The sequence below is a fragment of the Protopterus annectens genome, chromosome 10.part0, assembly GCF_019279795.1.
Source record: "Protopterus annectens isolate FY-2018-M chromosome 10.part0, PAN1.0, whole genome shotgun sequence".
Lineage (NCBI taxonomy): Eukaryota > Metazoa > Chordata > Ceratodontiformes > Protopteridae > Protopterus > Protopterus annectens.
This window is the reverse complement of record NC_056744.1, coordinates 112,971,936-112,996,169: the sequence shown is the minus strand read 5'-3', so window position 1 is coordinate 112,996,169 and position 24,234 is coordinate 112,971,936.

Genomic DNA, 24,234 nt, shown 5'->3' with positions numbered 1-24,234 from the left:
AGGACCATTTTCCAGGTTGTCCCATATTTATATACTACTTTTATATATGTTTTACTTATATTTGTATACTAGTTGTATATGTGTTTTTACTTATATGTTTTATTACTTTTTGTTACTTTTTCCTAATATTTGCCTTCCAGGGCTGTAGCCTCCCTTCTTGCATCAAGAGCTTATATGTCCAGCCTTGAAGGAATACCAGATGGCTGTCAGCTCCTCAAAGCCCACAGAGAGAGTGCACTTCAGCAGCAAGAAAGTGCTTCCTTTTATATAAAGATCTGCTCAAGCTTGTGACAGTTAGAACATGGTAAAGGTGTACCCAGGCTTTAATAAACCTGGCTGGTTGTTCATATTCTTGTCTAAATATAACCCAAATAGCTTAGGCTGCTGAAGCAATGATCAGTTAACCCATTTACTACTATGGTAAGTTCCACTTACACATATGTATTACCACATAACAGATATTCTGGAGTATATCACTGAGATTTTGGAGACAGAGAAAAGTAGTATCTTATTCACTCATTTTTTCATTAACAGTGTTTCATGTGATAAACTAATAGAAGCTTTTACTTGAACAATTAGCTTATTCCGTAACTTGTCCTCATGTTGTTTCTATTTCCAGTTTCCACCTAGGTTTGGACATCTTGCTGCTGGCTGTTAAGCTTTTTCTGAGAGATGTACTTTATGCTAAACATATCTAGTGTCCTGTGCCCTCCTGTTTGGACTTAAATATGACTGAAAAGCTTAGCTTGCTTTCCTTTAAGCTAGCTCCCACTTGTGACTGTAATTGGTTGGATTGCTTGCCTGTGACATACTTAGCTAAAGAATTATATGGAACTGTGTATAATGTGCTGCCATATTAGGGGTTATGGATACTCGCTTAAGGTCACCATGTGTCATTTTTGGCTCAGTCACTACAAAGAGAGATTTCTCTATACAGCCAAACTTCAGCAAGTCTGGCACTAATTATATTAGAGGCAGTGGGTCTGGTTTGCCTCTAGGGGGAAAAAAAAAAGATTTCACATTGTGACTGAACAGAATTTCAACCAAATGGTATTCATCAAGAGCTTATTTGATTTTTATTTTTTGATACGCGACACAGAGCTGTCACATTAGTTTTACTGTTTGTTCTAACTGTGCTCCTGATGTACTTTGTTGATGTTTTGTTAGACTTTGAGGTGACAATCTTATCACCTAAAATTATTTCAGAACTTCAGGTTTTATGCTTTGTGGAATCCTTACTTTTAGCAAGGGTTGTATTGCTTTAAAAACTAATCTTAGCTTTATGACACTGGTCGTCCCTAATCAAAGTGCTAATTTCATCCCTAAGTCCTGTATGTAACTATGAGAAAAGAATAGAATAAGTTGTCTCTGCATATTCCTAGAAATGAGAACAAGCCATGCTTTGTAAAAGATATTCAACTTTTGTTTTGCTAAGGGTAAGAGGTTCATACATTTATCAAACAGATAGATGAACGAGGCTTTGCCTGAGATAGATTTTGCAAAATTTATGACTATTTCAAAAACCTTCTGACAAATGTCCACTCAAGACATCTGCAGACCTGTAAAATGGTGAAACATATCTGTCTAGTAAACATAAATTAGATGTGATTTTCACAAGGAGGTTTTCCTTTGGTACAAATATGCTGCATGATGTCTTGTGTTTGGAATGCCCTTCATTTTCTTCTCCTCCCTGTTATTGGTTAGTGCTTTTGACTCTGTCTTGATATCTGGGCCTACTGCAAGAGGCAGTACAATGTACAAGAAACTACGTGGGTAGCTCATTATAATGTATGATCGCTTAAGGTATGTCTTATAATATTTATCCTTTAGTATTCCACCCACTTGGCCTCCTGCTGTTCATTTTGGTGATGGGAGTTTGTGTTCATTTTTGACCTGTGTGACATCCCTTATCTAGATATTTGGAGACAGTCTCCTAGGACTGAGGACTGCATGTTGTGGTGAGATCAGTAAACTGAGGAATGTATAGAGGTACTACACCTTTTGTTAGTTCTGCAAGCATCAGCACAGACATTAAGAAGTGTCTCCAGGTATGACCACTGCAGTGACTATATGTCAAGAATGGTAATAGTGGCTTGATCCATGCAAGAAAGCCTCAGAGGGCAATCATTGCAACCAGTCCCACTCATTTTTCCAGTCTGTCTTTAGATGGTGGGAAACCTCATCCCTGGATATCTTTGGATCTCCTTTCAAGGATATGTGCAAGAGGTCTTCCTCATATCGGACAGATAAAACACACGACTAGATATTCTTATTACCGGTCATCCATATTGCCCTATGATGATGGGACAGTTCCACATTCATTGTCAAGTCCTCTTCAGTATGGAAAAATGGCAATGCTATTACTTTTGAGGAAAATGTCTTTATATCCCTGTTTCTGATAAACACAAAATACTTGAGCAAATGCATTTGCTATACTCCCCCCATCACCTGTTCCCTATAGTTAATGAAGCCTTTATGAAGGCTTGATATGCCAGAACAACCCCAATACTTATCCCTTACAGCTGCCTATCCTAACCCTCAAGTGAGGGGTTTATCATTGTGCTAAAAAATTGTTAGAGACTATCTCTACAATTTGCTAGATGGCTTATAAACTGCAGAAGGGAACCCATCACTGTTAATGTTCTCTCTTCTCTCAAGAAATCTGGAAAAATCAACCACAGATTAAAGGTGTGTATAATGTATATTTTTGGTCTAGATCCTGTTGTAACTTCAAGCCACATTAACACTTAACATCCTTATGAAGCATTCATTCATATCTTCCAGTTTCTGTGACCTTATTGGCTTATATCACTTTACATGGTGGGTTCTCTCTCTTGTTGTGTCTTTTGGCTTTTCCCGGTTAGGGGTCGCCACAGTGGAACTCTGGTCAGCTAATGACTGGCAGTAGATTTTTACGTGCTGAGTTGCCAGCCCTGATGCACAACCTTCAACGAAGGTACGCCCATTCATGCATGTCTCCACACAGAAGACGCTCTAGCTGAGAATCGAACAGGACAACGTCTTACTGTGAGGCGACAACGCTATCGCAGCACCAGGTGGGTTCTCTCTCTGCAGTAAGAAATTTCATTGTAGTCACCACATTATTTATGGAAGAAAGGGAAGCTGAGACAGTCACTAACGGGCCATTATATCATACATATGGGGTGGTGAGTTTTCTATATGACACCCTAGCTAATCCATTTGTATTTCCCACATTACTGTAACTAAGATGCATACACATGCATTTGTATGCACAGTCAACAAAATTACACTGGCCACTTCAATTGCTTAAGCTTTCTTTCTGTCAGAGAATAAACATGTACTGAAGGCATCTCTTATTTATCGCATTAGGTAGCAACCTGGCTTCCAGATGTTAATTCCTACATGCCTAGCTTAGTTTCTGGTATCCATGACTTTATATTTCATTGTTTAAACACTGAACATATGCTTGCACTTTTAGTCAATGGATTCTTGATTGATTAGTGGCATTGTTTTTGTATTTCTTTCATTCGCTATAGATTCAATTAGTCCTTTCTAGGATCATGAGCACACCTTACCTGAAAGAACTAAAGTTATCAGCTCTATTAAACTATATGAAATTAAAAGTTATGTCTTTTTAGATCCACGTCTCTTTCTTGACATACAACTATGTGTTTTGTTCTCAGGCTATGCCTCTGCTTTTCTAATTGGTGAACGTAAACTGGATAATTGTATAAAAATACCAGATTGTCCCATTACACTGGCTCTATCTGGTATTGGTATTTTGAGGAGATTTTTATTATTCTGGGCAGATATAGTGTATGTTTTGTGTTCCCCCAGAGGCTGGAAGTTATGTAAATCTTCTAACACTTTATCTTTGCATTGCTACTGCTGCCTTTCATTTGGTGTCATATTTGCCTTATTAAATACCTTCACAGCCTAATAGCTTTGCTTTTCATCCTGCTATATAAACTAAAACAAAGAGTAAAAAGATCACACAGATAACCAACTGGTAAAAAACACAAAAAGAAAAATCTAGCCATGCTAGACTTCTAACTGTGTGATACTTTAAACCTCTTGTATCAGAGGCCTCATGAGATATATGCAAATTACCCTCTAAGGATATCAGGTGTTTCAGCTAAATGGCAATTCTGAATGTGCATGATTTTTTCTTTTACTTTCATTTTTAAGTCAGTTTGTAGACAATTTCAGGCCATTAAAGCCAACCCCCTCTAGCTATGGACATGCATGTTTTTGCCTCCTTATAACATCATCAGCACAGCATAACAAGAATGTTTGACCTTTGGAAACACAGGGTTGTCATACCCAGCTGATATCCATAAACATTAGGGTGTCTACAAAATATCCCAACTAACAAACTAAAACAAAGAGTAAAAAGGTCACACAGATAACCAACTGGTAAAAAACACACAAAAAAAAATCTAGTCAAGCTAGACTTCTGTGTGATACCTTAAACCTCTTGTATGAGAGGCCTCATGGGATATATGCAAATCACCTTTTAAGGCTATCAGGTGTTTCAGCTAAATGGCAATTCTGAATGTCCATGACTTTTTCTTTTACTTTCAAGTCCATTTGTGGGCAATTTCAGGCCATTAAAGCCAAACCCCTCTAGCTGTGGACATGCATGTTTCTGCCTTCTTATGACATCATCAGCACAGCATAAGAGGAATGTTTGACCTTTGGAAACACAGGGTTGTCATACCCAGCTGATATTCATAAATGTTAGGGTGTCTAGGACATTCAGAATTGCCATTTAGCTGAAACACTTGATATTGTTAAAGGTTGATTTGCATATATCCCATGAGGCCTCTGATACAAGAGGTTTAAGGTATTATACAGTTAGTAGTCTAGCTTGGCTAGATTTTTCTTTTTGTGTTTTTTTACCAGTTGGTTATCTGTGTGACCTTTTTACTCTTTGTTTCAGTTTTTTAGTTGGGATATTTTGTAGACACCCTAATGTTTATGGACATCAGTTGGGTATGACAACCCAGTTTGGCTTTAATGGCCTGAATTTTATCCACAAATAGACTTAAAAATGGAAGTAAAAGAAAAAGTCATGAACATTCAGAATTGCTATTTAGCTGAAGCACCTGATAGCCTTAAAGGGTGATTTGCATATATCCCAAGAGGCCTCTGATACAAGAGTTTTAAGGTATCACACAGTTAGAAGTCTAGCTTGGCTAGATTTTTCTTTTTGTGATTTTTACCATTTGGTTACCTGTGTGACCTTTCTACTTTTTGTTTTAGTTTGTTAGTTGGGATATTTTGTAGACGTTGCCTTGCCATGCTGATGATGTCATAAGAAGGCAGAAATATGTATGTCCACAGCTAGAGTGGTTTGGCTTTAATGGCCTGAAATTGTCCACTTAAAAGTGAAAGAAAAAGACATAGACATTCAGAATTGCCATTTAGCTGAAACACTTGATATTGTTAAAGGTTGATTTGCATATATCCCATGAGGCCTCTGATACAAGAGGTTTAAGGTATTACACATTTAGAAGTCTAGTTTGGCTAGATTTTTCTTTTTGTGTTTTTTTACCAGTTGGTTATCTGTGTGACCTTTTTACTCTTTGTTTTAGTTTTTTTAGTTGGGATATTTTGTAGACACCCTAATGTTTATGGACATCAGTTGGGTATGGCAACCCAGTTTGGCTTTAATGGCCTGAATTTTATCCACAAATAGACTTAAAAATGAAAGTAAAAGAAAAAGTCATGAACATTCAGAATTGCCATTTAGCTGAAACACCTGATAGCCTTAAAGGGTGATTTGCATATATCCCATGAGGCCTCTGATACAAGAGTTTTAAGGTATCACACAGTTAGAAGTCTAGCTTGGCTAGATTTTTCTTTTTGTGATTTTTACCAGTTGGTTACCTGTGTGACCCTTCTACTTTTTGTTTTAGTTTGTTAGTTGGGATATTTTGTAGACATTGCCTTGCCATGCTGATGATGTCATAAGAAGGCAGAAATATGCATGTCCACAGCTAGAGCGGTTTGGCTTTAATGGCCTGAAATTGTCCACTTAAAAGCGAAAGAAAAAGACATAGACGTTCAGAATTGCCATTTAGCTGGATCACCTGATATCCTTAAAGGTTCATTTGCATATATCCCATGAGGCCTCTGATACAAGAGGTTTAAGGTATCACACAGTTAGAAGTCTAGCTTGGCTAGATCCTGCTATATAGGGAGATTCATCTTGTGGCTACAGTAACGATTTTCACAAATAACCCATTATTGTGTCATAATTGCTTTTCAGTCATTCTGGAAAGCCACATAAGCATCTATATTTTGTTTGATTTCTTTTGTCGCTTCATGGCCTTTCAATTATAGAGTCTGTCTTTACACCAAAGAAGGCATTATTTTGAGAAAGACTGGAAGATCCACAATCTGCTTTTACAATTAAGGTAGTAACAATTGTTTATTTTGTTCTTATTTTCTGTTTTTCAGCATTTCAAGAATAATACTTTATATTGTTTCTTATGCTAGAACAGAGTAGACATGAGATTTTCCTCTGACTTGTACAGAGATATGAGAGTTTGCAGTTTAAAGCTACCATTACTTGTTGGACTTAACCACTGATTGCCTCTGACTTATTTCTTCCTCTTGCTGCAGTTTCTAGCCTTTTCAACTTTTTAGGCTTCTATGAAGGAAAAAAACAATATTTGGAAAATCATTGTGAATTTTTACTTCTGTATCTGTTCAAGAAAAAATTAAGAATGATCTTGTGAGTAACATTTTGTTATCTATTGAACAGGACAGCTTTTCAACAAGTCATTATTGGCCTTGGGTGGAGACTACAGTGTAATGCTGACCTGTATGCTGATGGCTTCCTTCATGACTAAATTTAGAAACCTCTGCTTGCTGGCTTCTAATTTTGTTGTAAGATGGATCTCTCTTTCCTCTGTCTTCCCCTTTTTACATTTTGACTCTTGGCATCCATGTTGGCAGCATTCTTGTCTAATAGATCAGTCAAACCTTCATTATTGTTTCATCTCTTTTTCTTGGTGGGGTGTCCTTTTATTTATACTTTTTTTGGCTGTAAGCCATATGTGTTCACTTTTCTCGCTTGATTTCCCCTTTCCTTTCTGGTGAGCAGAACTGTTAGTTGAAGAAAGGAAGAAAGCATTGATTATTAAATAGTTTGTGATCAACATATACTATGCCATTTTATAGGTTGTTCCATGGCTAAAGTTGCTTTGTTCATCTGAACAGCGTTTAAAATGGAAGTCCCATCAGGATTCTGCCTCCTTCTGCTAATATTCTGTGACAGCAGTCAAGAGGATCTACAGATCTTTGGAAGTGTCATGAATCTAAACTATCCAACCGCTGATTAGTATGAATCATCCAACAGTGGTATAGTATCCAGTCCACTTATCTCCTTCAGAGGTCATATCTGGGTATACTTTTAGGGTCCCTGTTAGATCAACGAAAAATCAAAATCTCGAACGGCTTAGAAGTCGAAAATGCCATTCTTCGTAATTGTTATTGTGAAATCACGGTACAGTGAAGATCAGAAAAATTGCCCTTTCCTCACTGTAGTGCAATTTTGGAGTTGGAATATATATTTAGCGGGGGGTGTGGGGGGCTGCTCCCCCCACAATTGCGATTTTGATTTCCTGCATTTTTATTCATATGAGCGTTCGAGATTTTGAATTTCGTCTATATAATATAGACCCTACTTGAAAAGGAAGACATTTGTTTCTTCTTCAGCAAAGAGTTAAACAAAAAAGAAAATAAATTATTCTCTTGTAGGACCTGGTCAGAAATCCAGCCAGCTAGTTCTTCTTTCACAGGAAGTTGAAGAACCAGTGTCACTATTTGGTATATCTCTTAAGTAGTCTGTGATGCCATTGAGTTAGTCAGGCTTTACTGGCATTATTTTCATTATCATCATGGTATGACAGTCTAGGAACTGCTTTCTTTCAAGTGGAAGGTCTAAGAGACAATCTTCCACTAGATAGATTTTATGGAATAGTTAGTCCGGCATTTACCTCCAGTGTCTCTTGGTTTCCTGATAATTATTCAGCAGTATATTGCTATACTTAGACTTTTGGTTTCTATGAATGTTAATGTTTTGACTTTTGGTCTCTATGAGAGGGATTTCATACTTGTAGTATTTTGATCAGCCAGTGACTTCTCATTTTCAGTTTGTCCTCTGTGAGGCAACTTTCGTTTGCAACAATTCTCTTTTCATCTCTGTTCTGGCTCCCAGCAGATATTACTAACCTTCACTTAATGTCAGTTTCACTGAGTATGACTCTTATTTTAAGTACAATTTTTGATTCTACTTTTTGTGGAGAAAGTGCACGCAGCATGGAAGAGACTGGTAACGTATTTGGTGGGAATTTTTCCTGGCCCAGTGTAATTTTCTTCAGCTTCTATCTAGTATTTGGTCCAACATTATGTTCTCCTGTTTCATTTTGCCACAGAGAGAATGCCAGTTAAATGTAAGGCTTCTTTATCCATGCTTAAGAGCACTTCACAGGGAGTCTGACTCCCACCTCTGCCATTATATGGAGGATGAATGACCCTTTAGAATAAGAATAATAATAATAATAATACTAACAAAATTAATAATAACAGTAGTAACCCCTATCCCCACTCATTTTCATCAGTAAAACCTTTTCTCCCTCACATGTCTGAGCTACATGTAGTCAATCCTGGTTCTTAAAAGGTCCACTTCAGAGGCAGACAATAAATATCGTCTACAATGTTTTTTGTATATTTATCATGGCATAAATTTGACTCCTTTAGCAGAAAGAAGCATCACTCTATTAATATAACATGGAAAAGCAAATCTGTATGTCATCCATCATAATACATATTGTTCTGCATATACTAAAAGTGAAAAATTGCTATACTATAGATTTACTTCATGTATGTCTTCTTGGTAAGGCATATTAAAACACTCCACACACTGTTATATTGTACTCAAAGCAGCACTTAAGTTCTGCTAGTGGCAGTTATTTCTGTATGAAGGCACACAAGAATAGCCTGCAAATCTAACATATAACTTTAAATCCATACATCCATTCATTCATTCATTCATTCATTAATTAATTAATTAATTAATTAATTCATTTATTTTCTAGTTACCCACGCAATCTGTTTCAGTCAATGGGGAGTTAGAGCCTGTCTCTGAACTCGCTTGCTGAAATCCTGAATGGGGCACCAGTCCATTGCCGGATGCCATGCTTAGTCTCAGACAGTATGCATACGTATGGATAATTAGGAGGAATGTCACTGCATCTATACAACGGCTGATTAAAATAACAGTGATTTAGGTGGCTGCATGGGGCACAAGACTTCAATGGGGCCCACTACATCAATGAACGTGCAGTAGAACAAACATAGCAGTCACTGCTAGACTCATTAACTTTGTTTAAAAAAATAGTTATAAAGTGGTTAAGTGCTGTTTTGAGTATTTGTTCATATTCAGTTGGCTGCATCTGTTTGCTCATGTGAAATATGACACTGCTGTGATCCACTGAGTCACTGGATGCAAGAAATAAGTAGGTAGAATGGAATAAAGCTAATACCATCATGCTAGCTAAGGAAAGTTAATTACGTTAAAAGTAAAACGCATTCATGTAGAACATTAGTCGGCTTCTATCTTCTAGTTTGGTTTTTATTCAACACACTAAAGAAGTCTAGTAATCTAATGTGTTTTAGATGAAAGTGCTTAATGTTTGTGCATGACTCTAAACTTCTTTGGTCAAGAATCAAGGACAAAGCCACAAAATATATGGGGGGGGGGGGGGGGGCAAAGGCCCAAAATCAAGGAGAGTTTTTTTAAATATTATTCTAATTCACTTATAAATTTCTGCATCAACAAAAATATGGAACTCTAGTGTCTGGCATTATTGGCTGAAAGCACTCCTCAGTGATTTGCCAGAAGCTGAAAAATTTAGTCAAGACTTCAAAAATATGAGACAAAAAAAGGAAAAAAGAAAAATGAGGATGTTCTGCAAAATCTGGAACAGATGGGAGGTATGTTCTTGCGTTTCTTCTTTCAAGGCAATTTTTTTTCTTTTTTAATCATGCAGAATTAACATAATTAAAGGGGTGCAAAAGTGTAAGTAGTTTCCATATCTGAGCAAAGTGTAAAGACAAGTACTTTTTTTTATTTAGAGCATTGTACTTTGTGTAACTGCTGATCCAGTATACCAAGTACGCAAGGTCTCGTGTTCTTTGTAATTGCCATTTCCTGTACTGTACTATATTGGACTGACAGAGTTATACCGAGTTTCAGGGGCTCTGCATTAAAAAGTGAATATGATGGCCTTTTACTAACAGGAAATGTAAAAAAAGTGTACATTTGTAAGGGACCCTGTCACCCTCCTCCAACCCTGAACCTGATTAATAAAAAAGGTATTTGGGTTAGGGGTTAAGGTTATTGGTAGCACTCCTTATAAACCTAAATAAACCAAAAAAAAAACAGAATCTGTCAAGAATGTTGTGGTAGTAATGGATACAAATATGTGAAACTATGCTACTGCTATAACCGTCCTAGAACTATGCTAATGCTCTGGTGAGGTTTGCAATGTTCTAAACAAAAATCATACAGGTCAGGAACATCAACAGAAATACACTATGTACATGATACTACAGTACAGACCAGTGATGCTATTCAGCTTGAGGGGCTTTATTTATTTATAAGTAAAGCATTTTTACTTAAAAATATATAAATAAACAGTTCATGGTGATACTATGCAGTGTGTTACAGCTTTCTGTTCTTTGCCTTCCAATAATTCATTGGGAAGACAACGAACAGAAAGACCAAAATATTAAATAGTAGAGAGTTGCAGATTTCTGGTTTGAAAGTGCAGCAGTGAGTCATGGTAGCATGAAGTAATTTTTTTTTAAATTCTGCCAGGCTACTAAATAATGCATTGAAACTGCAATGACTAAATAAGGGGGACTGCAAGCAGGCTATGGATGAAAGACAATTGTAGTTTGCTCAAAGTATGACTGTTCATTTGTTTAAAATAAGATAATCTCTGGCAGCTGTTTGGGTGTGAAGCAAAGTTGAAACTCTCCATGATTTTATAGACTGGCTACAACTTTGTCTCATGTTCATAGGTAACCTGCAAGCAGGCTATGGATGAAAGACAATTGTAGTTTGCTCAAAGTATGACTGTTCATTTGTTTGAAATAAGATATATTTAATTTCTGGCAGCTGTTTGGGTGTGAAGCAACATTGAAACTCTCAATGATTTTATAGACTGGCTACAACTTTGTCTCATGTTCATAGGTTCATATGTAATTACTAGGCTAGCAACCCCAGTGGGTCTTTTTAAGCTTAGCTATGCTTCTCAAAGGTGAGAATCAAGCCCTGTACCTTGTGTCTGTATGGTAAGTATCTCAACTATTATGCCAAGTCTAAACCACAGTGTTTTTAGTCTGTACCTAATAAACTCTGTGGTTTTCTGGAAGATCATTGAGAATTGCAGTCACTAAATCGGGAGGTGGTTTTGGATTAAAGGAGTTTACCCACTTGTTGTTTGCTTACCTTAAAGTCTAATTTTATAGGACTACTGCACATTTGAATGAAATAAATTGGAATATTTATTCTCTGGCTATTATTTTTTTAAAAAGCAAAGTTAATGTTAGTAATTGAGCCTCATCTTCCTCTAACCTTGGCATATTTAATTCTTCCATAAACATTTCCATTTGTACTTTTTTTTTTATTTTCACATTTCTCTGCTTTACACAGATTTTCATAACATTCCCAAAATGTTTCTAATGCCTATACAGGACCTCTAGTTATTTTCCTTCTTACTGGGTCCCTAAGCTTGGAAAAAACCCTTTCTACTTTCTGTTGACTGAGCCATTGTGCTAAAAGCTGTTGTTCTCTGGAGTTACTATAAAAACATTTGTTTAACAACAGTCTTTCTATACTCATGGATATCATTTATCTCTTTAGCACTATGTGGTTGTGCCACTTCTAGTTCTGTCAGACTCTCCCTATTATGCAATACTTTATTATTCATCAGTCCCTCTAAATAATTATTGTTACTTCTTAACCATACCTCATTTTCTTTTATTTATACCCTATTTTTAAACTCCACTTTCATTTTATCCCACTTCCTGGCTATATATTCTGAAGAGATTTCTATTTTCCCTAGTAACTCATGAATAATTTCCACTACCCATTCCTTGAGTTTTTCTCCGTTTAACAAATACATGGGGAAGCACTAATGTTGTTGTGTCTTTCAGCTTTTCCCGGTTAGGGGTCGCCACAGCGGAACTCCGGTCCGCTAATGATTGGCAGTAGATTTTTACTTGCCGAGTTGCCAGCCCTGATACACAACCTTCAACGAAGGTACGCCCAATCACGCATGTCTCCACACAGAAGATGCTCTAGTTGAGAATCGAATAGGACAAGTCTTACTGTGAGATGACAATGCTACCGCAGCACCACCACGTCTCATTTTTATTTCATTACACTGCATTTTTATTTTAGTTATCACTGGCATGTGATCTGAAATATTTATTGGATGTGTATCAAAACTTTCAGTTAAATGCACATGTTCATGTGAAATATAATTTCTGTCTAGCCTGACCCACTTTTTGTACCTTGTGGAATACTATGTAATTTCTGTCCAAGCTGCTTCTACTGAATTCACATCTTCCATGCCAAATATTTTCATAAATTTCTTCAAAAAATTACACTGTTTTGTTATATTTTCGATTCTATGCCTCAGATACATTATCATGGTTGCAAATCAAATTTCAGTCCCACCTATAAGTAATATTCCCTCCAGAAAGCTGATTATTTCTCCCAGAATTTTCATAAGTTCCACTGTAACAGTTTTAGGTGGAAGATAAATACATGTCAGTATAATCCACCTTCCTTGCCAGTAGCTACTTATTTCTACTACATAACTGTCATTATTATCGTTTCCCCCTCTTCTATCATTATCTGAGCTCTTCTAGCATTAATATAAGTACTCCCTTTCCTTTGTCCCAGATATTCCACTGAATAACTATCCTGAAATCCTTACTTTATCAAATTCACATGATCATTTCTTACCAACAGTGTCTTCTGAAGCATAACTATTTGCACTCTGCATTTCTTAATATAGTTCACTACTCCTTCTTTTTGTATATAACTGTGAAACAATTCACATTCATAGATAATATGGAAAGTGTTGCAATTGTGATAAGACGTCATTATTCCTACCTGTTTTATATAACAGCTGTCACAAAAGGAAATATTGCCAGCTCAGCTTGCTGGAATTTTTTATATAATTATATGTCATTTGTGAATATTAATATGATTTATATAGAAGTGTGGTAGAGGGAGACACTGCCAGCCCAGCTATCTGGAATTTTGTAAATGATTATATGTCATTTGTGAATGTCAACACAATTCATATGCTGGTGTTACAAATGTATTAGAACTGTATATTATGTGTATATCAAACTGCTGTTACAGAAGTATGTGTTGAACAGGGTTTGTATGGTACTGAGCTTAAAAGATGTATCCACAGTGTACCCTACTGGAAGAGAACTGAAATGTATATACATTATTGTAGCTGTATACATGTATATATTTTTAACAGTGGAAACTGTTACATAGAAGGTTAACTTGCAAAACGTCAGGAAAATAGTTGAAATTAAATAGTTTTATAACCATGTAATAAACAAGAGATGTTATCTTTCAGTTTCAGTCAACAGGAGACAGGATGTCTACACTAGGGGATTCTCTGTGTTGACTTGAAAGAGAGATAATTGCTAGGCTTGAGATGTAGAAGTGTTTTATGACTTCCAGGATCTGCACACATCTGAAGGCTATATATTATCACAGGGAGATGCTAAATGCTAACAGTTTCTAGCAATGATTGTTTTTGAGCCTGGGAACTGAAGTCAAATGACAAAAAGTGATGGCATGCTGCAAGCATCCCAGCAGTAATATTTGATATTAATTTAAGAACTCTCTGAGAGTGAGAGACAAGGCATTTTGTACTTGTCTTTGACTTGACAACATCCACTCACTGCCCTTGCCTTGGTGTAAGTAAGTTAACTAGGGTACAGTAATTTGTTTTAGATTCAGTTAGGAACATAGTAAAGATTAGTTTAGTTTCTGTCATATACCACCCTATCACTATACCTCCTCTACTAATCTCATCTTATTCAAAATATATCTTCCTTCTCTCACTCTTTCCTTTCCTTTCCTTATGCTACCCTACCTTCTAACTTCATATGAACATCTTAGCCTTAAAGAGCCACACTCCCTCAGTCAACAGACTAACTCACCTTCCCAAAACACATTCCAATCATTTTCAAATATGTGTTCACCCAGCTACCTTCTTGCAAAATTTCACAGAAAGTACCACATTTTCTACACTAATCAAATTAACAGAAAAACCTTACACTTCCTGACCAAACCCTCAGACTTAATAAAAATATTACTTCTCTCCCTTCTAGCAGGTGACATTCATCCCAACCCTGGCCCAAACACTCTTACTCTAAACCCCCTCTGTCCCCCTTTCTTATGCTCTAGCTTACCTTCCAAACCCCCAACTCTCTCTCTATAGCTCACCTAAACATTCGCAGCATTAATAATAAAATTGCCCACCTCCATGCAATGCTAGACATTCACTCTTTCGACATCCTTTGCCTGTCTGAAACCTGGCTCAAACCAACAACCCTAGACATTGAGATCACTCCCCCTGGCTACAACATCTACAGACTAGACCGCAAAGCCAACAAAAGTGGAGGGATAGCAATTCTTTACAAAACAGGTATGCAAATTACTGTCATACATGAAAAACCTCCCACAATAAGTAATGCCGAAATCCTTATCAGCAAACTTCAGATTAACACACACAAATCCATCTATTTAATCTGCACCTATCTTCCCCCTGGAAATAATATCAGTTCCCTAGAAGAAATCCTTAGCTGGCTCTCCATTCAATTCCCACAAGAAACTATAGTACTGGGCGATGTCAATATAGACTGGAAAACCTGTACCTCAGTAGACTCTCCCACCCTCTTAAATCTTCACGGTTTTTCACAAACCATTCAAATCCTCACCAGAACTAGTAAAACTAACAACAAAGAAAGTATACTGGACTAGATTCTGATAAATAGTCACCACCATACTTATACAGTAGGGACACTACCTGATGACTTAAGTGACCATGCACTTACTTAATCAGACATAAAAGTGCAACCCCCAACCTAACTAAATACAAAATGGTCAGAACAAATAAAACCTTTAATCCTGAAAGCTTCCTAACAGAACTCAAAGCTTGCAATTGGTCTCCTCTCAAACAGCTAATACTGGATGATACTTTAGCATACTTCAACTCAAAGTTCCTTTCTATCCTAGACTCTCATGCTCCCTTAAGATCTATCAGAATTAGCTCAAAACCTGCCCCCTGGCTATCAAAAGATACAAGGCATAAAATTATCCTGAAAAATAAACTCTGGAACAAATTTCGTAACACTAAAGATCCTTCCGACCAACTTAACTTTCGTCAAATAAGAAACTCCACTAAAAATACTGTACTTCTTGATAAAAGAAAATACTTCTACCATTTACAACAAGCTAACCAACAAAATCCTCACAAGTTCTGGGCAGGAATAAATACTCTCTTAAAGCCTGGTCACTCTGAAACCCCATGCCCCTCAGACACTTCCAAAAATAACCCAAAACAAACTGCTGATGCCTTCAATACCTTCTTTTCTGAAACTGTCCAGTCTCCAGCTAATCAACTAGCCCCCTCTATTTCCTCTCAGTCCTCCTCATCTTACACTTCTATTCCCACTTTTCAACTTCAACCAGTACCCACATCACTTATCTGTTCTCTTCTCTACAAGCTTAAAACCTCCTCTCCTTCTGCTGACCTGCACAGTATCTAAAAATTGCAGCCAAACCATTAGCCTATCCCATTTCCATTCTGATTAACAGAACCTTTGTGTTGAGCTACATTCCTTCAGTCTGGGAAAATTCCACATATCATTCCCCTGCATAAAGGTGGGATCTCAACAGAACTCTCTAACTACCGTCCCATAGCATTACTCTCCCCCCTAGCTAAAGTCATGGAAAAATGCGTCCAAAAACAACTTCTTAAACACCTGTTAAATTATATCCTACTAGCCAACTGTCAACATGGCTTCAGGCCTTTCCATATCACCACTTCAGCCCTCCTTTCCTTTACTGACTGCATAAACAAAAACCGAAATAATAACATACTCACCTCTGCTCTCTTTATTGACCTATCCAAAGCCTTTGATATGGTCAATCACCATCTACTGATAAACTTACTTAAAACTTTTGCATTCAACCTTAGTACTATAAAGTGGTTCGAGTCATATCTTCATAACAGACAACAGGCAGTGCATTGGCAAAACAACCTATCCAACCTCCTTCCCATTACCCTTGGAGTCCCCCAAGGCTCAATACTTGGCCCCCTTCTGTTCTCTATCTTTATTAATGATCTTCATACCAGTATTCCCTCTGCAACCTGTATACAATAATAGGATGATTCTACTTTGATTTGTTCTGCCTCATCCCCCTCCAAACTGCACTCTATCACCCAACAGACTTTCCAAAATGTTGAAACATGGTTCCTAAAATTATGCTTAATCTTAAATGCAAAGGAAAACCAAACTGTTACTTTTCTCCCCACCCGTAAATCCCCACTACTCGACTTATCTGTCTTGTCAAGTAATGGCACCAACATATCACCTGACCCTTCCACCAGGCTTCTCAGAGTAGAGATAGACAACAACCTATGCTTTGATTCTTACATTAACAACACTATAAAATTAGTTAACAGTTAGGCTCCCTGTTTAGAATTAAACAATTTCTTACACCTCTTGCCAGAACTACCATTGCCCATTCCCATCTGATTTCTACCCTCCTTTACGCCTCCCCTATTTACACATATTTGTCCAAAACTAACCTCACCAAACTGGCTGTTGCCTACAACAATACTGCCAGATTTGCCTTTGGCTCTACCTTTAGAACTCACCACTGCTTAAACTTAAAACAATTAGAATGGCTTGAGCTGCAAAATCTGATTTTATTTCAGCAGCTCTCCTTAACCCATAAAATCCTCTACAAACCTACTAACACCCCTGTACTTACTACCCTTATTACTCTTTATTGCAACCTCAAAAGCCTACATTCTGCTTACAAACTTCTTATATCAACCTGCAAATTCAACAACTTGGCAGGTAACTCCTTGTTCTCTAACTCAATAGGAAAAGCCTGGAACTCCCTCCCTGACAACCTCACTGCTATCTCTTCTCTTCCCTGTTTCAAATCCAAACTCAAAACTCACCTCGTGACTCCCTGGCTCTACCCCTGTACTAACCCTGACTAGCTGCTACTTGCTCCTAGTACTTTCATTTATCCTGAATACAATCTTTCTTAAACTTACTTTTCTGCATTCATCCCCAATTGAACACCCTCTATTTGTAATTATTGCCTTTTGTTGTTACTGTAAAATATGCTAATTGCTATTATTATTTTTCTCTGTGCTAAATCTGTATCTCTTTTTGAAATGTTTTTGTAATTTTTTTAATGTGTATTAATATTTTTGACTCTGAGCTTTTCTCCCTGGGCCTCTGCTGAAAATGGACATATATCCAGTTGGACTAGCCCGGTCAACAAATGTAAAATAAAATAAAATAAAATAAAAAGTTTAGATGTTTTCTGTATTTATTTGAGACTGTCCTGCAATGTTGTTTTAAATATTTCCTGTGATGTGATTTTGAACTCTGATTTCACTATGAATACATATTTAGTATTGTCTTGTTCTTTTATTATTTATCATTAAATATATTTAAACCTTTCAATTGTGGCTGGTCTGTTTAGAGATATTTAAGCTGTTAGAGTAGTTGCATATTTATTTGGTGAGACTGTACAGGCCTTTCCTAATAGTCTGGCTCTTGGTCAAACTACCATTTGGATTAATAGTAACATTACGCAGTAAGATTGGACACCCTTTGTTAAGGACCTTAAAGTAGCTAAGTAGTGGCCGGTGGTAGTGGAAACTACCGTATAGTCTGGGCAGAAGGGGGCATAGCTAGTAAACCTGTACCAGCCTTTCCTAGGTGTGTGTGTGTGTGTGTGTGTGTGTGTGTGTGTGTGTGTGTGTGTGTGTGTATAAATCAAACCTCAATGTGTGTGTGTGTGTGTGTGTGTGTGTGTGTGTGTGTGTGTGTCAGCTAGTTGCACAGGGACATGAAGCACTGGTTGAACAGAGAGGGTGCTGGAGGTCTTGGTTTGGCCACTCATTTGAGATCTCAACCCTATAACTGTGCCAATGTGGAGTCTTATTGGAGATCTGGAAAGAAACCAGCCCCAGAATGATTGTGGTCTCTGTGTGCTCTTAGAGGAAATTGCACTTTACTTTTTGTGTACTTATCATCCTGTCAGTGTTTACATTCCCCACTGTTGCCAGTGGTGAGGAATGAGGCTCCTTGATTACTAGGCCAGTGCTGAGGCATCATAACAGCCTTTTTTAAAATTTCTAGTATCAGCTTTTGTGTTACATGCATAGACTAATGTTTTTCAGGTTGATCTTTTCCACAGCTGTTTCTTGTCATCTTGTCATATCCATTTGAACCTATGTTACATCTTGTAAGCTTTTTGTTTTAATGAAAACCCTCAACACAAAAAAAAAAAAAAAAAAAAAAAAAAAACCAAGCACACCCCCCAGAACACCCCCATAACCTATTAATACAAACATGAAAAATGATGTACATCTTAAAATAATGACATTTAACCCTCCTAATTGGAACAGTTGTCCCAGACTGACAGCTACACTTACAGACTTGAATTAACCTGTAATGAAGGTTAACGAACTAAGGCAGAAAAAAAGAGCACCTCAAGTTATTCAGCTCTTCAGCTATTTATTAAAATAGCGAGGATAAAAAACTTTGGTAACACAAGCAAGTCAAGTTAAGCACTTTTCATCTAGTTTAGTAACTAGAATTCTTCAAACTAACAGCAAATACTTTTTCTTCTTCTTTCGGCTTTTCCCGGTTGCCACAGCGGATCACCTGTCCGCTCATGATTGGCAGTGGAGTTTTTCGATTTATGGTTTACTGGTTTCCAATCATGATAGAGACACAAGGAACTTCCAAAGAGCAAGAGGGCTTTGAAAGATAGGATATATGAACACATATACGATATCAAGTCCAAAAAAAGAGACACGTGCTTATATAAACACACCCTAGACTGTGTTTCCCCCAGTATTTTCAAGTTTGGGATTATAGATATTATAAGAAACAATTCCAGGGGAGGGGACATGTGAAATATATTACTGAACAGAGAACTAAGATGGCAGCTTAGGTTTAAATCTAGTATGTACCCAGGACTTAATGAATACATTTCAATTAAACCTGTACTATTTTTGAAAGCTTCACAATTATAATATATTTTCTTATATCAATTATAAAAACACTGACATATATACATTTTACCTTTGTGAGGGTTGAAGAAAAGGGTTTATTCACATGCTATTTAACAGCAGTGCCCCTGTGTTTTTTTTTAATTTTAATTTTATTTAATTAGTGAATTATGTAATTACTTAATTCACAAATTGTTTTAATTAATTGCCTGTGATATATATATATATATATATATATATATATATATATATATATATATATATATATAGGTTGTTTTTTAAAAATGGCATCTGATGAAGTCTTGTGCTCAAGATGAAAGCGTTCATTTTTGCCTGTTGCGGATTTATTAAATATTTATTTCTTTACCATTGAAAAAAGAACATTTTTATTTGTTATCAAAAGGCTTTAAATTTGTAACTTCTAGTCAAGGTGACTTGGCCAACTGCTTAGTGGACTTAAAGCTTTTTCTCAGGAAACTTAACCTTGGGATACAATACAAGAATTTCAGTTTTCTTAAGCAAGAAAATCCCATTATTCCAAATGTATTTGGAATACCCAAGGTTCATAAAAACACCAGAGACCTGCCTTTCAGGCTCATAGTGGCTGCATGAGGTTCAAAAACACATCCTTTGGCAGTATACATTGATTAATGGACAAAAGAAATTGTGGAAAACACGGACCATCTGATTAAAGATTCATGGGTGTTTCTGAGTAAATTAACACAGGAGATTTGGACAGAAAATGTTAGTTTTCTGACCATAGATGTTAAAGATTTATTTACCAGCATCCCGAGAATTGTAGGGCATCAATACTTTGGAGATACTTTATATAAATTTTCGACCATGACAGGTGATAACATTTCACTTGTACTGGAACTAATGAAAATGGTACTTGACCATAATTACCTGCATTTCCAAGGTGAATACTACCAACAAAGCAGTGATGTAGCAATGGGGGCAGCTTGTGCCCCCATTTATGCCAATTTGGTTATGTTAGAGTGGGAACAATGGTACATTTTTCATAGTCCCTTCATGGACAATATACTTCTGTACGGTAGGCTTTTGGATGACATTTTTGTTTTGTGGCTGGGAGGAGAAGAGAAAGTTCACTCCTTTATACAATACATTAATGGTATGACTTCTTTTTTCAAATTTAATTACACTTGGGATAAAGAAAGTATAAATTACCTGGATAATACTATATCTTATAAAAAAGATGGTTTTAAATCCAGGATTTATAGAAAAGACACTTGGTGTAATAGTTATTTGCACTTCGCTAGTAACCACCCTACATTTCAGAAAAAAAGTTTGGTTAAGGGACAAGCAGTCTGAATTGCAAGGGTGACCGGATAAAAATGAACTGTTAAAAGAGTTTGACAACTTGAAGGAAATGTTTGTGGACAGGGCCTACCCCATTGACTTTGTTCAGAACATTTTGAACGAAGTGTATAGAGGGTGGGGTACTAAGTATAAGGCATTTTTAGGCAAACCCTTACTTGTTTCCAATCATGATAGAGACACAAGGAACTTCCAAAGAGCATGTGTAGTAGAGTTCAATTGTTTTACTGAGCCCTTTACAAACATCATAAGGGCTAATTGGAGTATGTTTAAAGTTAATAAAGAATTACAAGAGTTAGTGGGAGGTGGGGTCATATTTTCTTACAGAACTGGTAAAAACTTGAAAAGTGAATTTGAACAGGTAGATGCTAGAAAGGTTAAAGATAAACAAGGTACAACCACCTGTGGAAGATGTAGCTATTGTTCCTACATAATTAAGGAAAGTTTTTTACATTTACAAAATGGGTTAAATAGCTGTGTACATTTTTGTAAAGGTAACTGCAACACTAGGATGTTAGTTTATTTGGCTGTGTATGAGGGATACACAACATTTTACATAGGGAAAACGGAGAGGGCTTTGAAAGATAGGATATATAAACACCTATACGATATCATGTCCAAAAAAGAGACAAGTGCTTTATATAAACACACCCTAGACTGTGTTTCCCCAAGTATTTTCAAGTTTGGGATTATAGATATTGTAAGAAACAATTCCAAGGGAGGGGACATGAGAAATATATTACTGAACAGAGAGCTTAGATGGCAGCTTAGGTTTAAATCTAGTACGTACCCAGGACTTAATGAATACATTTCAATTAAACCTGTACTATTTTTGAAAGCTTTACAATTATATTATATTTTTTTATATCAATTATAAAAACACTGACATATATACATTTTACCTTTGTGAGGGTTGAAGAAAATGGTTTATTCATGTTATTTTCCAGCAGTGAACCTGTGTTTTTTTTAATTTTAATTTTATTTAATTAGTGAATTATGTAATTACTTAATTCACAAATTGTTTTAATTAATTATCTGTGATATATATATATATATATATATATATATATATATATATATATATATGGGTTGTTTTTTAAAAATGGCATCTGATGAAGTCTTGTGCTCAAGACGAAAGCGCTCATTTTTGCCTGTTGTGGATTTATTAAATATTTATTTCTTCACCACGGAAGATTGGACATTTCTTTGTCTTGTTTACTGGTTGGATATTTTCTTTTTTTACTTTTTTGAGTGGTTGCCACATTGTCCTCCTATCCTCCGTGGGTCAGAAAGATTGTGTTTTGTAAATAGTTTGGGACACTTCTAAGGCTTTTGAAATTTGTTCTGGTGACTCTACATTGGTAGAGGATGATATCCAGGGACTGGGTTCACTTACAGAAACACAAAATGAAGTTTATAAGGTTAGAGAGGAAGTGGCGGCACTTAAGGGTGACCTAACACGCTTAATAGAACTTTTTAGTCAAGTGGATAGGAGTAGAGGTTGTGCTGCCTTAAATTCGTGTTCCCCAGCAAACGGATGTATTGTGGAAGTGCCCACCATGTCATCACCTCGTACCCGTTCACCAATGAAGGTTGGAGGAATCAATGGTTGTACATTACAGACCGAGAGAGATGTGTGCGGCGAAGGCCTGAATAAACAGAGAGAGGCAGAGTCTGTTGGGTGCAGCACGAACATTCTTTCTAATCCTAACACAGGTACTGTTACAAAAAGTGGTAAAAAACAGAACATAAGTGTTCATTTCCACAGTGATAACCAGCACAGTACGGAGCAGTATTGTTTTAATGACATTTTAACTAAGGATTTTAACTTTGCCTCCTAAGGGGATGTACCTTTCAATGTGAATTTAAATGAATCTGTTGATAATGCTTTGACTTTAAAGGAAATTATTTATTCTCTTGAAAAAAAGTTTTTTAAGTTGAAATGTGTGCAAATTGATAACAAATATTTACAAATGTGTCACGGTTTGGGTATTGTTCCACAGGGTCTTAGAATGTGGAAATACCCATTTGGGTTGTACTACACTGATGAAGTTGTTAAGGATTTTTGCTGTTTTTTTGACGGATGCTGTTTAGGGCTCATTCTTAAACTTATTAAATTTTATGAAGTTATCATAAATAACATGAAAAAATATGTGGAGAAATTGAATTGTGACATCTTGAAGGATCTTTTGTTTGTGGAATATGAAGAACTTTATAAGAAAGTTTTGTTTAGAGTAAACAAAAGAATTGGCAACATACATGTCAAAAAATAGAGAAAATTGCTAAGAGACCAGAATCAATATACTCGGGGGACGGCCTATGGAGGCCCATACAAAAAGGAAAATAAATATAAAAGAGGTGTTGAGTTTTAGAGGAATGAAACTGGGACGGGGAAGCCCCACATATTTTCACTGAAACCACTAACCACTACACACACAGGGGACTAGATGAATTAGATTCTTTTCCAGAACAAGGTGGAGATTTTTTTACACTGAGGAGATCAGAGAGGTTAGCCAGCAAGGCCCAACAGAACATGGATTCAGGGCAAAAACACCAGTACATGACACAAGGAGAGAACCAAGGTTGGAGGAGAACAGGAAAGAAATGAAGTCATACCTATAACTGATAAGGATGGAGTAGTCACTGAGTTTGAGGGGTTTAAAATATTCAATTATACATCTTTACAATTGAAAAAAGAACATTTTTATTTGTTATCAAAAGGCTTTAAATTTGTACCTTCTAGTCAAGGTGATTTGGCCAACTACTTGGTGGACTTAAAGCTTTTTCTCAGGAAACATAACCTTGGGATACAATACAAGAATTTCAGTTCACTAGAAAGCAATTTTGATGCAGGATTAACTAGAAGTAATGTTATTAACCCACACCTTCACCCTATGTTATCTATGTTTGAGAAATCTGTTACTGAGGAATTATACAAAAAATTTCAGTAGAGTAAGAGAGGATTTACACACAATTTAGATTTTGGCGAAAAATTATTGTTAAGGGACTTAAGAAATAGACCTGACATACGAATAATGAAACCTGACAAAGGTGGGGGTGTAGTTTTATATGGTACAGAAGAGTACAATAATGTTATTACTTCTATTCTTTTGGACAATGCCACTTACACTTTAGTATCTAAGAATGAGATCAACATTGCTTATGGTAGAATTGACTCTTTGTTAGAAGAGTATCTAGTAGAAAGCAGAAGAGATGGAAAAACATTTTATTTTCTTAAGCAAGAAAATCCCATTATTCCAAATGTATTTGGAATACCCAAGGTTCATAAGAACACCAGAGACCCGCCTTTCAGGCTCATAGTGGCTGCAAGAGGTTCAAAAACACATCCTTTGGCAGTATACATTGATTAATGGACAAAAGAAATTGTGGAAAACACGGACCATCTGATTAAAGATTCATGGGTGTTTCTGAGTAAATTAACACAGGAGATTTGGACAGAAAATGTTAGTTTTCTGACCATAGATGTTAAAGATTTATTTACCAGCATCCCGAGAATTGT